Source organism: Heterodontus francisci, chromosome 12, assembly GCF_036365525.1.
Source record: "Heterodontus francisci isolate sHetFra1 chromosome 12, sHetFra1.hap1, whole genome shotgun sequence".
Taxonomy (NCBI): Eukaryota; Metazoa; Chordata; class Chondrichthyes; order Heterodontiformes; family Heterodontidae; genus Heterodontus; species Heterodontus francisci.
Genome location: NC_090382.1, coordinates 59,745,298 through 59,762,073, shown reverse-complemented (window position 1 = coordinate 59,762,073; position 16,776 = coordinate 59,745,298).

Below are 16,776 nucleotides of genomic sequence, written 5' to 3'. Positions count from 1 at the left end.
GAGTATTTTAATTGTGGAAAAACTGGACACTATGGGAAGATGCGCAAAGCAAAATTTTAGCGCTGAAAGGAATAAATCAGGAGACCTTCACGCAAACAGCAGTGAATCAAATACAGAAACACACACAAGAGAAAGAACCAGGAGAGTTCTTGGGAGAAATCAGTAATCCAGACTGAAGTTTCTGGACAGCAGACTCATACGTGAATGGACACCTCACTAATTTTAAGCTTGACACAGGGACTGGCATCATGGTATTGTCTGACCAAGAGCCTTGGGTGAAGAGACATTACTTGCAACAGACAGATGTACAGTTGCATGGTCCAGGCAGGATACAACTGTGAATAAAAGGCAAACTCCAAGCAACTCTTCAGCATAGAGGCAGACAACTGGTAGACACCCTCTGGGATGAACTTTACCAGCCCTCTGACATCAAGGGTCACGGTGGAGTGGCCTGGAATATTCTTCCGAAAGAGGCCCACCATGACCCTTAATGCCGAGAAGGCCCCATCACATTTTACCGGCAGCGGTGAGGCCTCAGTGGAGCCCCCTGCCACTAGGCGGCGGGGCCCTCGTTTTAATATTAAAATTAATTAAAACACATGCAAATAAATTCACCTTTTCCTGACGGCCGTCCCATTCTGATATTCCGGCTGGTGGCCAGAAGTCCTGCGCCTTCGGATGCTCGTATGGAGATCCGAGATGTGACACTGGTGGGGAGGGGGAGGAATAAAATTCTCAGCACGGGGGTGGGGGTGGGGGGGGGGCGGTGAAAACTGTTTCAATTGAGGGAATGGCAGGAAGGGATTGAAGGACAAAGATTATTATGTTTGGGGTAAAAGGTCGGGACTGGCAAAAATGGTTTTTCGGGGGGGGGGGGAAGAGGGAAATAAATATATTGGTCGATCATTGTGGAGTGGAAGGGGGCTTTGATGTTGAATTAACTGTTTTTATTTAAATAAAATGTGATGGTGTCTTTAAAAATTTAAATCATCTGTCAGGGCTTGAAGCCCTTTAATAATGGTGTCGGCACCTGCACGATGGCGCCAGACGCCATTGCCAGGGTTGGAGCAGCCACCCCCTCTACATCAACGGAGGCGGCCGTTCCGCCTTCCCCATTTAAATGAGTCCCCACACGTAATACCACGAGGGCTCAACAAGGGGCAATCTGCGCGGGTGGACCGCCAGCTTCAAAGCACGCTGCCATAATCGGCGGCATGCTCGTAAAATTCAGGCCTATATGTCTTACACAATCAAGAATTTTTTTACTGAGCAGGAATGCATGCTTACAACTGCAGTTGATTTAAAAGGTAGCCAAAGTCAAGCAAACAAAAGTCAACAATTCCTTTCAAGAAGAATTCCTGAAGCTGTTTACAGGGCTCGGAAAACTAAAGACAGAGTACAGGATCACTCTGAAGGAAGGGACCAGAGCAGTGTGTATCTTCACAGCAAGAAGACCACCTCATCCCATATTAACCAAAGTCTAAGAACAATTGGAGGAGATGACAAGAATGGGCGTTTTCTTTCTGGTAACACAGTACAGAATTCTTATAGAAATAGTTCTCGCTTTCTCTTATTAAGAAAGATTCTATAGCAGACAGCGAGGAGGCCTGTTATCTCTGCCAAGGCCATAACTCTAACACTGGCTCTGAAACAAGACATTCCTAGAGCTGATAAGATGGAGCCACGTATTCTGTCTAGACAAGTGTCTGGCAGAAGTTTACAAACAATACCAAGCATGAGAGAAGGTAAAGGTGACTTCGGGAGGAAGTGTGATGGACAAGAGGAGGTGATGACCCCTAACACCTCGTGTACCTGTCCTTTATTCATTGGTGAGAAGGATTTGAGCAAGTGATTGACATAGGGTGAACTACCAGCCCCTAGAAATAAAATATATAAACAGGTATTCGGGAAGGAAATGGTAAGTCTTCTTCAGACTGAAGGTGAGCCTCCCAAAGCTTGGCTTTGGCTGAGTGTTCGGCTTTGACCTAACACTTTGGTTAGCACAAGAAGACTGAGGACCCTGAGGACCAAAGAGACCATCTATACCTCCCCTGCCTCATCCATCGGGGAAACTGCCAGCACCGTGCTGCCCCACTATATGATCTGGGATTGGTACTCCATTCAATCTGTTACCAGTCATATGTCTTTTCTGTCTATTTCGCTTATGCATCATCATATTCAAACTGCTATTTCTTAATAGACATTATATTTAAACTATTGCTTCTTAATAAATTCTGAACTATTTTAAAATCACATTATGAGCTCGACCCCCTTCTTTGGGTATCTTTGACTCCCGAAACTGAATCTTACAGTGAATATGTGTGGACGTAATGCAGCTCAACAAAGCAGTAGCTTGTGAGATTCTCCCAATGTCTACGGTGGATCGAAACTCTCTCAGAGCACCATATTTACAAAACTTGATGCCAATAGTGGGTTTTGGTAGGTACCCCTGCATGAGACCTCATGGTTATTGACTACATTCATAGCACCTTTTGGGCGGTTTTGTTTTAATAGGCTACCGTTCAGAATAACCCCCGCACCAGAAATTTTTCAACGATCAATGTCCAATATCCGAGAAGGGCTCACAGGAGTGATATGCCACATGGATGATATTCTGACACATGAAAAGTCAGTGGAGGAACACAATCATAAAGTCAAAGAGGTTCCACAGAGACCTCAAGAAGCGGGACTGACATTAAACAAGAAGTGTGCATTTTCCAAAACTTCGATTCATTTCTTGGGCCACATTGTGAGCGGAGAAGGAATAATGGCAGGTCCTCAGAAAACAAGGGCCATTAAGGAATTTCCTATCCCTACAACAATTCAGCAACTCCAGAGATTTCTCAGAATGGTAAATCAACTGGCAAAGTTTTTATCTCACTTAGCACAGATAACTGATGTGCTGAGACAACTTCTAAGAAAACAGCAAGAATGGTGTTGGGATGTCCTCCAGAAACAAGCGTTCCGGAAAATTAAAGAGATGCCAATTTCTCCGGACGTTTTGGCACACTACAATCCTAAACTTCCTACGACGAGAGCAGCAGATACCTCTTCAGACAGCTTGGACACTGTTCTTTTGAAGAAGGAACACGATGGTTCTATGCACCAAGAGCACTGTCAGATACAGAGACACGCTGCACAGTTATTGAAAAAGAAGCTCTAGCTATCACATGGGTGTGTGAAAAACTTTCAGACTATATCAATGGAATACATGTGGTAATTGAGACAGAGCACAAGCCATTGGTTTCCTTATTAGACAAAAAAGACGTAAGATCGAGACAAAGGTTGGGACCTTTAGTTCCGACTAGTCACTGACAACTCCGGGTATGAGGCATTTGGTATAAGCAGTCGTAAGTATATGAAGTGGAAGTGCAAGTAGTGTAACTAAATGGTACTTAGCAAGGCAGTAGTCACACTCGGTTCTTATAAATACCACGTCCAGATTTTCTGGTTGATTGGGGTGCTGTCACCTGCTTTGTTATTGTTGCTGCTGCGTTCTTATTGACCATAGTCTATCTCCTCTTCTCTTGGTTGTTCTTTAAGGGTCACAAGACTCTCCTTCTTATACCCTTTTGAGTCCAGCCTTGTGCCATATTATGTGACTGGTTAGTTTATCCTTGAATAGGGTGAAATCTCATCTTAATCAACCCGATTAGTTTACTATCATACAGCCAACCAAATCGGAACTCAGTGATGCCATTGATTCCCTAGCCAGCGGAAAAGCCCCTGGGAAGGACAGCATTACCCCTGAAATAATCAAGAGTGCCAAGCCTGCTATACTCTCAGCACTACATGAACTGCTATGCCTGTGCTGGGACGAGGGAGCAGTACCCCAGGACATGCGCGATGCCAACATCATCACCCTCTATAAAAACAAAGGTGACCGCGGTGACTGCAACAACTACCGTGGAATCTCCCTGCTCAGCATAGTGGGGAAAGTCTTTGCTCGAGTCGCTCTGAACAGGCTCCAGAAGCTGGCCGAGCGCGTCTACCCTGAGGCACAGTGTGGCTTTCGTGCAGAGAGATCGACTATTGACATGCTGTTCTCCCTTCGTCAGATACAGGAGAAATGCCGTGAACAACAGATGCCCCTCTACATTGCTTTCATTGATCTCACCAAAGCCTTTGACCTCGTCAGCAGACGTGGTCTCTTCAGACTACTAGAAAAGATCGGATGTCCACCAAAGCTACTAAGTATCATCACCTCATTCCATGACAATATGAAAGGCACAATTCAACATGGTGGCTCCTCATCAGAGCCCTTTCCTATCCTGAGTGGTGTGAAACAGGGCTGTGTTCTCGCACCCACACTTTTTGGGATTTTCTTCTCCCTGCTGCTTTCACATGCGTTCAAATCCTCTGAAGAAGGAATTTTCCTCCACACAAGATCAGGGGGCAGGTTGTTCAACCTTGCCCGTCTAAGAGCGAAGTCCAAAGTACGGAAAGTCCTCATCAGAGAACTCCTCTTTGCTGACGATGCTGCTTTAACATCTCACACTGAAGAATGCCTGCAGAGTCTCATCGACAGGTTTGCGTCTGCCTGCAATGAATTTGGCCTAACCATCAGCCTCAAGAAAACGAACATCATGGGGCAGGATGTCAGAAATGCTCCATCCATCAATATTGGCGACCACGCTCTGGAAGTCGTTCAAGAGTTCACCTACCTAGGCTCAACTATCACCAGTAACCTGTCTCTAGATGCAGAAATCAACAAGCGCATGGGTAAGGCTTCCACTGCTATGTCCAGACTGGCCAAGAGAGTGTGGGAAAATGGCGCACTGACACGGAACACAAAAGTCCGAGTGTATCAGGCCTGTGTCCTCAGTACCTTGCTCTACGGCAGCGAGGCCTGGACAACGTATGCCAGCCAAGAGCGACGTCTCAATTCATTCCATCTTCGCTGCCTTCGGAGAATACTTGGCATCAGGTGGCAGGACTATATCTCCAACACAGAAGTTCTTGAAGCGGCCAACACCCCCAGCTTATACACACTACTGAGTCAGCGGCGCTTGAGATGGCTTGGCCATGTGAGCCGCATGGAAGATGGCAGGATCCCCAAAGACACATTGTACAGCGAGCTCGCCACTGGTATCAGACCCACCGGCCGTCCATGTCTCCGTTATAAAGACGTCTGCAAACGCGACATGAAATCGTGTGACATTGATCACAAGTCGTGGGAGTCAGTTGCCAGCATTCGCCAGAGCTGGCGGGCAGCCATAAAGACAGGGCTAAATTGTGGCGAGTCGAAGAGACTTAGTAGTTGGCAGGAAAAAAGACAGAGGCGCAAGGGGAGAGCCAACTGTGCAACAGCCCCAACAAACAAATTTCTCTGCAGCACCTGTGGAAGAGCCTGTCACTCCAGAATTGGCCTTTATAGCCACTCCAGGCGCTGCTTCACAAACCACTGACCACCTCCAGGCGCGTATCCATTGTCTCTCGAGATAAGGAGGCCCAAAAGAAGAAAAAGAAAAAAGAATTATTGTCCGTTACTGTATTGTAAACTTACATGTCTCTTTTGCATAGGGTTTGTGTTTACTAAGCAAGAGACCCTTTAGCTAACATAGTTAACATAACATAGTTCTTTATCTTTGCTATTGTCTTATTATAGAATTCAGCTATGAAAATGCTTATCCAAGCTTCCAAGCAGCCAAATGTCAGAATACTTCCTGACCTAAGCTTTCATAACAGCTTGACATTTCTTTTCACCGTCCTCCATACATCGGAATCTTGCATTTAAAAATTATTCCTCGCTTCCTGGCATTTTCCGGATTCATTTTTCCATACTAACCTATAAAGAAATAGCAAAAATGCCTCCATGTATACGGAGGTTTCATCTCAGATTAATGAGGTACACATATGAAACTGTATACATCCAAGGGAAGTTTCAATTGCCAGCCGATGCACTATCGAGGGCAACTGTAGATCATCCATCACAGGAAGACATGAATTTTGTAGATAGCATAGAGTCATACCTGCAACACACAGCACAAAGTTGGCCAGCAAGCAGACAGAAGTTGCGAGAAATGCAACAAGTACAGAAAAATGATGAAGAGCGCATTCACATTAGACAATATTGTACACATGGGTGGCCACAAGAAAGTCCAGGAGGGAGAGCAATGAAGACATTTCATGAGTATAGGAAATACATTACCATAATTGATGACTTATTAGTTTACAATGACAGAATTTCTATTCCTACTTCAATAAGATCGATTACCCCAAGGCCAATTGGGTATAACTAAGTTTACAGCGAGGGCACAATATTTGGTATGGTGGCCTGGGATATCTAAGGATATCGAGACCATGATCAACAACTGTCAGACATGCATGATACAGAGGCCGTGTTGCTTTGTTGCCCTTGCTGCTGACCCCCCTCACCGTGCCCCTGCAACCCCCACCCCATGAGACCCCTCCTGCCCTGACCTAACTGAACCTGGTTCCAGCACCACTCCTTGGTGTCTGATGGCTGCAGCTACTGACCTCTGATTGGCCGGCAGCTCTGCAATGCCAGGACTTCCAGCAGCGGGATCCTAAATTATATGGAAGGACCATTACTGTTTAGTTAAGTGCCTGATTGGCACAAAATTCAGCAGGCCTTCCATACAAGAGATGACGCGGGGATCTTGGCGTCGGTTTCCCCCGAAGTCGAGATGCCTGCTGCTAGCACAAAATTCTACCCTAATACTTTCTCTAAAATGCCTAATAATACAAACCCAACAATGCAACAGGTGGGTGGGTGAGAAGATAAAAATGTAAACATTTACAAACCCGACTCCAACCTGCCTCCAATCTACCCACTTCTGATTTTAGCAAAGGTGGGTCAGGGGGTGAGCAACCAATCCGTTCTCAGGAAGTGGGTCAGTGATTAATTGAACTGCATTTTAATTTTAATTTTTAACTCATGGAGGCCAGGATTCCCGGGTATACCGTCTGCTAAAGAAAGGCAAGGAGGGTGAGTCCATGAGATGTGTCTTTATTGCAATGCTTGTGGGCCAGGAGGAACAGGAATGTTTCCTTCAGATTCAGCCAGCTTACCTCCATGCGAATGGAACCCCTGTGATTGGCCAAACCCCACAATGTCTAGTTCATCCTCCATCTCTACAACGTACCACTCTCCACCATGTCCAAAACCTACTCTCTCCACAACTGATGTCAGACTTACTCAGCATCCACCGCTTGGCTGGTCCATCCAACAGGCTGCCAGCCTGTCAGCCTGTCAATATGAGTGGGAAACCTGTTGAAAAAATTTAAAAGACATCCTGCAGTTCATTTCTGCAGGACTTGTGGCAAATTCTTATTTCTGGGTTTCCCATCCAAAAATCCTTCCCCTACACTCCGCTCCCAAAAACTCTTCCCCGATTGAGTAAAAATCAGGGCCTATGTTCCACGTTGTTTAAGAATACCAGAAGCAGAAATAGTAGGCTCCATAAAATGGACGCCTGTAGCATTCCTCTAATTAACCTTTGTGCTTGTGTACAAAAGTGCATATGTAATTACATTGAAGGACATTTTCCAATATTCCACTTCTCCAGTCCATCCAAATTCAATTGAGATCTATTTCCTTCTTCTTAATGTCCTGAGTTTACTGCGTAATTTAGTATCATTTGTTGTAGACAAAGTTTTCATGTGCAAGTGAGAGGTACTTCAATGGAGTTAGTGTTTCCACAATACAGAGTGCACCACGACAAGCCACATCACATGATATGCAATTAGAAAAGCACCAGTGTTTTAATGGATGAATGAGAAAGAGAGGGCTATACAGACAGTCAAAGCGAAATGCATCATATGAGTTTTGTTTTTCACTCTGCTTTCGTAGAATATTAATAATCAGGCTACTGTGACAACCAGGTGGAAAAGTTTTAGTCAACAGTAAAGCACACTTTTAAAAAAAACATTAGAAACATAATAATCCCTGGGCAGTGTTACACCACCAGCTTTAATGAGAAATAAATCTACGATGGAATGTGGAGCACAAAAATATTTAATTAGTTCAGTAAATAGGACGTATTTCAATGATGGACAAAGCACTGTCATGTCTGTTATGTATGCAGGCGACACGCAGCTCTACATCACACCACATCTCTCGACTGCTCCACTGTCTCTAAATTATCAGACTGCTTGTCAGACATCCAGTACTGGATGAGCAGAAATTTTCTCCAATTAAATATTGGGAAAACTGAAGCAATTGCCTTTGGTTCCTGCTGCAAACTCCAATCCCTTGCCACTGATTCCATCCTTCTCTTTGGTGGTTGTCTGAGGCTGAACCAGACTGTTTACAACTTTGATGTCTGTCATATATGACCGTACTATGATCTTCTGACCACGTATCTGTGCCATCACTAAGATCACCTATCTCCACCTCCATAATATCATCTGACTCCATCCCTGCCTTAGCTCATATGCTGCTGAAACGCTTTGTTACCTCTAGACTTGACTATTCCAATGCACATCTGTCCAGACTCCTGAATTCCACCCTCCGTATACTTGAGGTCATCCAAAACTCTGCTGCCTGGGTCCTTTGCGTCCATCACCTGTGCTTGTTGAATTACATTGGCTGCCGGTTAAGCAATGCCTCGATTTAATTTTTTTTTACCTTGTTTTCAAATCCCTCTATGGCCTTGCCCCTCCCTATCTCTCCAATCTCTTCCAACTCTACAACCTCTGAGATACTGTAGTCCTCAAATTCTAGCCTCTCGAGCATTCCCAATTTTAATCGCTACACCGTTGGTGGCCATGCCTTCTGCTGCTGAGGCTCTAAGCTCTGGAATTATCTCCCTAAACTTCTTTGCTTCTCTACCTCTCTTTCCTCCTTTAAGATGCTGCTTAAAACCTACCTCTTTGACCTAGCGTTTGCATATCAGCTCTAATATCTACTTGTGTGACTCAATGTCAAATTTTGCTTTCTAACGCTCCTGCGAAGCAGCATTGCATGTCTTATTATGTTAAAGGTGCGATATAAAAATAAGTTGTTGTTGTCTAAGCTGCAGTGAGACAGAATAAACAGACAGAAAGAAAGTGCTGCTGGAAACTGACTAACTATAAGTAGCATCACAGAAGATCTTCCAGCACTACTAATGAAGAACAAACCCTCGTGGAACTCACACCCAGATAAATTTCTTTCCACTTAATGTCACCTTCTGCTTTCCATGTTCAATTCAGATGTGAAGCTTAGGATCAATTTCATGAATCCCAATCTTCCTTTAAGAACACCATCAACACACAATTCAGATCTGTAGCACTTGTTGTTTGGGCACTGCAGGCACCGTTTACCATCCAAAGTGGCATCAACGGTGCCCGTGAACACTTTGGGGCTAGGCACCATATTAGAATTAGAATTAGAACATTACAGCGCAGTACAGGCCCTTCGGTCCTCGATGTTGCGCCGACCATCTGACCTACACTATTCCATTTTCATCCATATGTCTATCCAATGACCACTTAAATGCCCTTAAAGTTGGCGAGTCTACTACTGTTGCAGGCAGGGCGTTCCACACCCCTACTACTCTCTGAGTAAAGAAACTACCTCTAACATCTGTCCTATATCTATATCGCACCTTTAACATAATAAGACATGCAATGGTGCTTCGCAGGAGTGTTAGAAAGCAAAATTTGACATTGAGTCACACTGAATCATGCTTGGTTCCACAAGTATTTGAATGGAGCTTGCCACCACTTCCATTCTGGAAAGGACAGGCTCCAAGCTCTTTGAATAGCCCTGTGCCAAGCTGATTCCAGACTCTTCCATGTTCCTTAAAATTGTCTGCAGGCTCTCTGCCAGGCTTCCCTATGCACCAAGCATTTCTGCATACTCATCAGCTTATTTCTGTCGGCTGCCTCATTGAAGTGCTCATCTGAGTCACCTGCAGCAGAAACTAAGATGTGGCTTCACTGTCCGACGAGCTAGTACCTGCACTATCCTATCCCTCTGCCCTGGCTGCAGGCCACTTGTGCTTGGTGTTTCACCAAGTGCAGATCCCGCCTCCATGCTGTCCTCTAAGATACGTGCAGTGTCAGTATCTGTGCTAGTGGCTGCGAATGTGAAATCAGGCGGTGATGCTGTGTTTTCATCATCACTCTCTTCATGCTGTCCCTCCACTACCTTGCCGGGTTCCACTTCTTGGATTCTGAAAGCAGAAAGGCACAAGGGTGAGGGTGTGCTGCAGGGAGGTAGGGAAATAAAAGGTGCATAGTTACACTGCTAGCAGCTTGTAAATCAGAAGAGAGCGTGAGGTGAGGGAGATGTCTGCAAACGCGGCATGAAGTCCTGTGACATTGGTCACAAGTCTTAGGAGTCAGTTGCCAGTGATCGCTAGAGCTGGTGGGCAGCCATAAAGGCGGGGCTAAAGTGTGGCGAGTTGAAGAGACTTAGCAGTTGGCAGGAAAAAAGACAGAAGCGCAAGGGGAGAGCCAACTGTGCAACAGCCCCGACAACCAATTTTATTTGCAGAACCTGTGGAAGAGTCTGTCACTCTAGAATTGGCCTTTATAGCCACTCCAGGCGCTGCTCCACAAACCACTGACCACCTCCAGGCGCTTACCCATTGTCTCTCGAGACACGGAGGAGGAGGAGGAGGAGGAGGAGGAGGAGGAAGAAGAAGAAGAAGAAGAAGAAGAAGAAGAAGAAGAAGAAGAAGAAGAAGAAGAAGAAGAAGAAGAAGAAGAAGAAGAAGAAGAAGAAGAAGAAGAAGAAGAAGAAGAAGAAGAAGAAGAAGAAGAAGAAGAAGAAGAAGAAGAAGAAGAAGAAGAAGAAGAAGACTGCTCGCAGCTTGTAAATCAGAATAGAGCGTGAGATGAGGGAGATGTGGGACGTGAGAAGGATTAGATATGAGGATACTGCAATCTTCAAAACTTTCAGCCCTTCTGCTGGCCAACGCCTCAGCACTGGGCAACTCAATAATAGCCAACACCGTCTCCTCCATGGGGATTAGGACATGTAAGCATGCCTGTTCCTGTCTGGTTAGTTCCTGCTGCCTCCGCTTGTGCAGTACCATGTCCTGCAAGAGAGAGGGAAGTGTGTCAGTGAGTGGCATGCAATCTGTTTGGCTGGTTTGGCTGCTCTGATTGAATAGCTGGCAGTGTGTGAAAGCTGTGAGATGCGGGTGTAAGGCTTGCAGCATTGCTAAGTGTGTGAGGATGTGGTGGAGCATATGAATGTCAGGTATGACTCCTGATTGAAAGAGATTGTTGACAGGTAAGTGATTGAGCAGTATCTGAAGCTACTAGTATAGTGGTGGGATGTGGCATTTGAAGATGTTTGAAGTTACTGAACTTCTTACAGCGCAGCATCCAGCTCCTCAGGATTTGGCATTGATCTCCATGACCATCTACTCCCATTGACTTCTGAGTGATTGGCTGGAGACCCTCCTGGCCTCCTGCAGATACAGGATATCTCCACTACTTTCCACCTCTTCCACCAAGCCCTCCAATTGCAATGTCTGAAAAGCTTGGAACATGCAATCCCCCATGTTGTGCCATTATTCAATGTTTCACAGGTCAGATTTACTTGTTGCATGATTGCCAGCACATGCTCCAGCCACAGTACACCTTTCCTTTGTGAGGTACAGGCCAGCTTTAAGCAGTGCAGGGTAGCTTTAACTGATGTTAGCCACTCATGATATTTGCCCTCTTCTCAGGTGTCCAACCAATCATCAGCCTGGATAGCACTGGCAGGGCGCTGAAATCATTCAAAACAGCAAGCAGTACAAAGTTGGCGTGCTGCCTGCATTTCAGTGAACAGGAGCAAGTTAATCTCACATCGCAATCCCCACTTACGTTTTGGGGGTCTAATGAATTTTACTCTTCCACATATTGAATGTTACCAAATGCCTTCAAAATATCTACGTAAATTATATTTGCTAGATTGAATTCATCCAATTTTTTTCCTTTAGAACATTCAACATTTGAGATACCATCTTTTGCTTCAAAATGAATACTGATTCATTCTTAGGGCGTCAATGTTCTTGAAATAAACATGGATAGCATCTTGTAAACTGCAATTGAGTATCTTCTTTGCTGCAGATGCTAGGCGAACCAATCGATAATTTCCACATTCATATCTGACTGCAGAGTGAAAACCATCTGTTGGAGCTTTCTTTAAAAGAGTCAGATACAGGACACTGAATTCTTTTTTCAAATTTACAGGACCATATGAAAAGTCAATAAATTTTCATGGATATCTCCTGCTTATGCATTGTAACTTCACTGGAAGAGCAACAGAAATTTTGGAAAATGGCATTATATAGTTTTTCCCAGTTTTCCAGATATTTCCTGAAATTATGCTGGATTTTACAAATTCAAAGACATGACTTCAAACCCAGATCTTGGGGAGACTTCAGTTAACCCCATAGCATTTTTCAACCAGTAAAATTAACATATGAAAAATGTTGTGTGAACTCTGACCTCCATGTTTCAATCCTTAATGTGCACTCCTGGAGCTGGATTTTATTATCCCACCGCTAAGAGCAGTGGCGGGTGCGTAAAATGGTGACAGCACCGCCTGTGACGTTAGCAGCTACATGGCTATGATTATGCGGTGGGTGGCCATTTAGCACAATGACAGCGAATGCACCCCCCTCACCCCCGGCAATCACGTAGCGGGGGCAGCAATCACGACGCTCAGAAACGGGGGAAGGAGTGTTAGCCATCCATGAGCAAGGGGTGCAGCTCCATTTCCGCTGTCCTCTTGAGTACCCTGCATTTTTCCAGCATAGAGTCTTGTCGCCCCATCCAACTACTGCGCCGGCTTCTGATTTATTGCAGGAATTCCTGATACCCTTTGGGCTAGGGGACCCAATGACGTAGGTCGGGTGCTGTCGGCTGAGCCTTTTAGAGTTCGGCTGGATCCAACTAAACCGTTGCCACGGAAAACTCAATACCCTCTTAATTCAAAAGCCTGATGAAGGTGTGCAGGATTATGTTGAACGCTTTCACTCGGTTTTCCTTAAATGTTCCGGTATTGCTACTGACGCTGGTATGCCAGCACTTGTCAATGCTCTTGTACAGGGGTTGCAGCCTGACCTTCGAAAAATGTTCACCCTGACCTGTGTTGGGTGGGAGGGCAAGCAGAATTTGACTGAAGTTGTTAGTGCGCTTCAGCATTGCGAGCGTCAACTTCAGTACCAGAAGTCTAAGCCGGGAGATAAAGGCGCCAGCATGATCTTATATGCCGGTTCATCGGGGCCCGGTAGGCGTCAGCCGCGATGGGGTCGGAATGGTGGACGCGGTAGAAACGAGCAAGTCTATCGGGGCGGTTATTCAAGTGCTTGCTTTACATGTGGCAATAGGGGACGTTGGTCCCGGAATTGCCCCCAGAAAAGGCAGGTACAAGACCCCCAAGACAGTGCCATTTCCGCCTCCACCACCCCTGGTATTCCAGCCGGCTCCTTATACCATGCATAACCCTTTTGGCCCATCGGGTAGTTTGGTAGTTACTTTGGTAGTTAACGGCCGTTTGATGAATTTTCTGATTGATACTGGGGCCACTTATTCTACTATCCGCGCCAGTGAAGTTCCTAATATCTGTCCATCGCAACAGCGCGTCGGTGTCGTTGGCGTGTCGGGACAACCATTATCATTTCCCTTGTCAGATGAGGTGCCGTTTTCCCTTTCGGGTAGGACAGGAGAACATCGGTTCCTTCTTGGCACTGATGTACCCGCTAATCTCCTCGGACGGGACTTGCTCTGCAAGCTCGGATGCACACTGGTTTGTTCCCCTGAAGGTGTTCGTCTAGAGGTTCCAGAATCTACTTACTCAACAGTTTATGCTTTGCTACAGGCGACCGAGGATTCAGTCTGCCCACACGTGTGGTGGTGGAACTTCGGGAATGTCGATCTCTCGCCTCGCCTTAACGGTCTGTTTCTCCATTTATTGACCAACGAGCAGGTTCAAGAGACTCTGGGCGCCTACTCTCAACCCTTGCAGGATTGGCATGATCACCTCCACTGCACAGCCCATTACTCGGCGGACGGCCCAGACCTCCCATACGACCAGAAGGTATCTCCCCAGCTGGGTTGTTGCGGCACAGAAGGGGACTACTACTGAAGGATGCCACCAGTACCAGCCAGGAGATTTGGTCCTCGTAAAGGCTTTTCGCAGGAAACACTGCCTGGAACCTCGTTGGGAAGGCCCTTACCAAGTACTGCTGACCACGCACACGGCCGTGAAAGTCGAGGGGCGACCTTTGTGGATCCATGCCTCACACGTAAAGCGAGCACCGATTGTGGATGGAGGAGGGGGCGCAGGAATTTTGACTACATCGTCAGAATGTGGACTGTGATCTTTTTTTTTAGAGATACAGCACTGAAACAGGCCCTTCGGCCCACCGAGTCTGTGCCGAACATCAACCACCCATTTATACTAATCCTACACTAATCCCATATTCCTACCAAACATCCCCACCTGTCCCTATATTTCCCTACCACCTACCTATACTAGTGACAATTTATAATGGCCAATTTACCTATCATCTTGACCTTATTCTGCGTGACCTTTGTAAGGGCATGGACTGACAATTCTGCGGTCCAAAGGATGCAGGCCGTTGCCTCGAAGGGCAATCGGACTGAATGTTGGATTTGTACTCATTTCCCCACTAACCCCTCCTCTTCAGAGATGCATTTTCTGGCTCTCCCCTCAGCTTCCACATGGTCCCAAGGTAATATGGGAGCTCTCATTAGCCGTGCGCCCACTTGGAGGCGACAGCCCACTCCGGTGGCCATTAGGGGACCGGCCTGGTTATGTGTCAGAAGGAACTACACCAGGGGTAGTACCAGGGTGGGTGAGTTGCCTTTGGGTTCCTGTGCCTACCTTGCAGATTACGACTACCGGGAAGCTCGGTTCCGGTTCCACAATCAATCTGGCCCTATGGCCTCCTTTTGGGAGTGTAAGGGTAATGAGTTGACATGTCTCTCGCAAGCCCCTAGCTCTGAGGCCAATCTCACATATTCTAGTAAGAGGGGGTGTGACTGTCAGCGATCATACAATCTCACCTTAAACAATTACACCTCCACATGGACCTCTAATGGCTACTATGCCGGGGGGTCTAGCCCTTGCAATTACAAGAACCAGTCCGGGTGCCCCGACTTGCTGGCGCTGAGGGCGTTGCGACTCAGCCGGTCCTGTTGCATCTGCTGGTATGCCCAGGTGAACTCTTCTCTTGTCTGGAAGTGGCTTAACTTTTGCCAGAATTTTACTTACTGGTACCCAACCCTTGTTCGCAATGGCTCGTTCTGGCTTTGCAGGGACAGGGCGTACAAGACCCTCCCCGTCGACTGGGCAGGTACCTGCACCATTGGCAATATTGTTCCTGAGGCCTTTGGAGTTAAGCACCTTACCATCCACTCCCGTCATAACCACCTAGGACCTGCGGAGCGTCGTGAACGATCGGTCCCGAACCCATTAGCTACCCGTAGTTCCTGGTTCCACCAGTTTGCCCGGGCATACATCCCGGGCCTAGGGGTGTTAGAGCTGGAAAAGGCCATTGTTAATATCTCCGCTACCATGGAATTTATTGAGAATAAGACTGTGGATGCTATTCAGGGTCTGCAGTCAGAAGTTACATCTCTGTCTAAGGTAGTGCTCCAAAACCGAATGGCTCTTGATTTTTTATTGGCGGCACAAGGGGGAATTTGTGCCGCTATTAATGAGACATGTTGTTTCTACGTCAATGATGATCAGAGGATTGAGACAGATGTGCATACCATTCAAGACCGGGTGCGTCTTCTTGACTCGGTGGCTCAAGAAAAGCCCTTTGACTGGTGGGGGTGGCTTCCCAATGTCGGCGGGTGGTTTGGGAGCCTTTTTAAAACTATCCTTAAATATCTTATCCTGGGTCTTGTCTTACTCCTCATCCTATATATTGTTGTCCGGATCCTCCCTTGTTTCGTTCGTTCTGTCTTCCGGTCACGGAACCTTCAGGGTACCGGTGGCAATCCAACAACCCATCTCCTCCCTCTCCTTCTGGATCATGACCCCACTGAGGATGAAGCCCAACGGCTAGCAAATATAGAACTTGAGTGAGACCTGGCAGTTGTCCTTCCAGGACAAAAGGGGGGAAGTGTGGAACCTGAGGTGAGCCATCCTTGGACTAGGGGTGTGAGTTTGCTTGGTCAGTATGTTTCTCACGCAAACTGTTCCTTAGGAATGTGCCATGTCTGGCTGATGAGATAAGAAGAGTGTTGTTGAAGCCTGATGTCTCTTTCTGTTGTTGCGCTGTACCAGCTGCAAGGCCAATGGTGAGATAGATATGTAAACGAAGGATTGAAAATTACTGTATCTTATTCGTTTACAGCAAGAATTAAATTGTAATATTATTGGTGCTTTAGAATGCAAATTAAGGATTGAAATATTATTGTAAGATTATTGGTTGCAGAATAGTATAATTGCCACTGTTTGACTGTAATTCTTTAGAACATCGCACTGAGTCCCAATGTGGGCTCTACTGTGTTTGTTCTCCTTGTGCACAAGTTAATAAAGTAGTTTGCGAGTACTCAGCTGGGAAGTTTGATTTATTTTGCTCTAGTTTCTTCCAAAAGTATCCATTTTCAGAAATCCCGCCCTCCACCCCCAACAGTTTCCACTTGCAGAGTTCCCCCCAACACCCCAACAGTATCCAATTGCAGAGTTCTCCCCTCCCCCCAACAGATTCCATTTGCAGAGATCCCCCTCTCCCCCCAATGGTATCCACCTGCAGAGATCCCCCCTCTCCCTCCAACAGTATCCACTTGCAGAGATCCCCCATCTCCCCACAACTGTATCCACTTGCAGAGATCCCCCCTCTC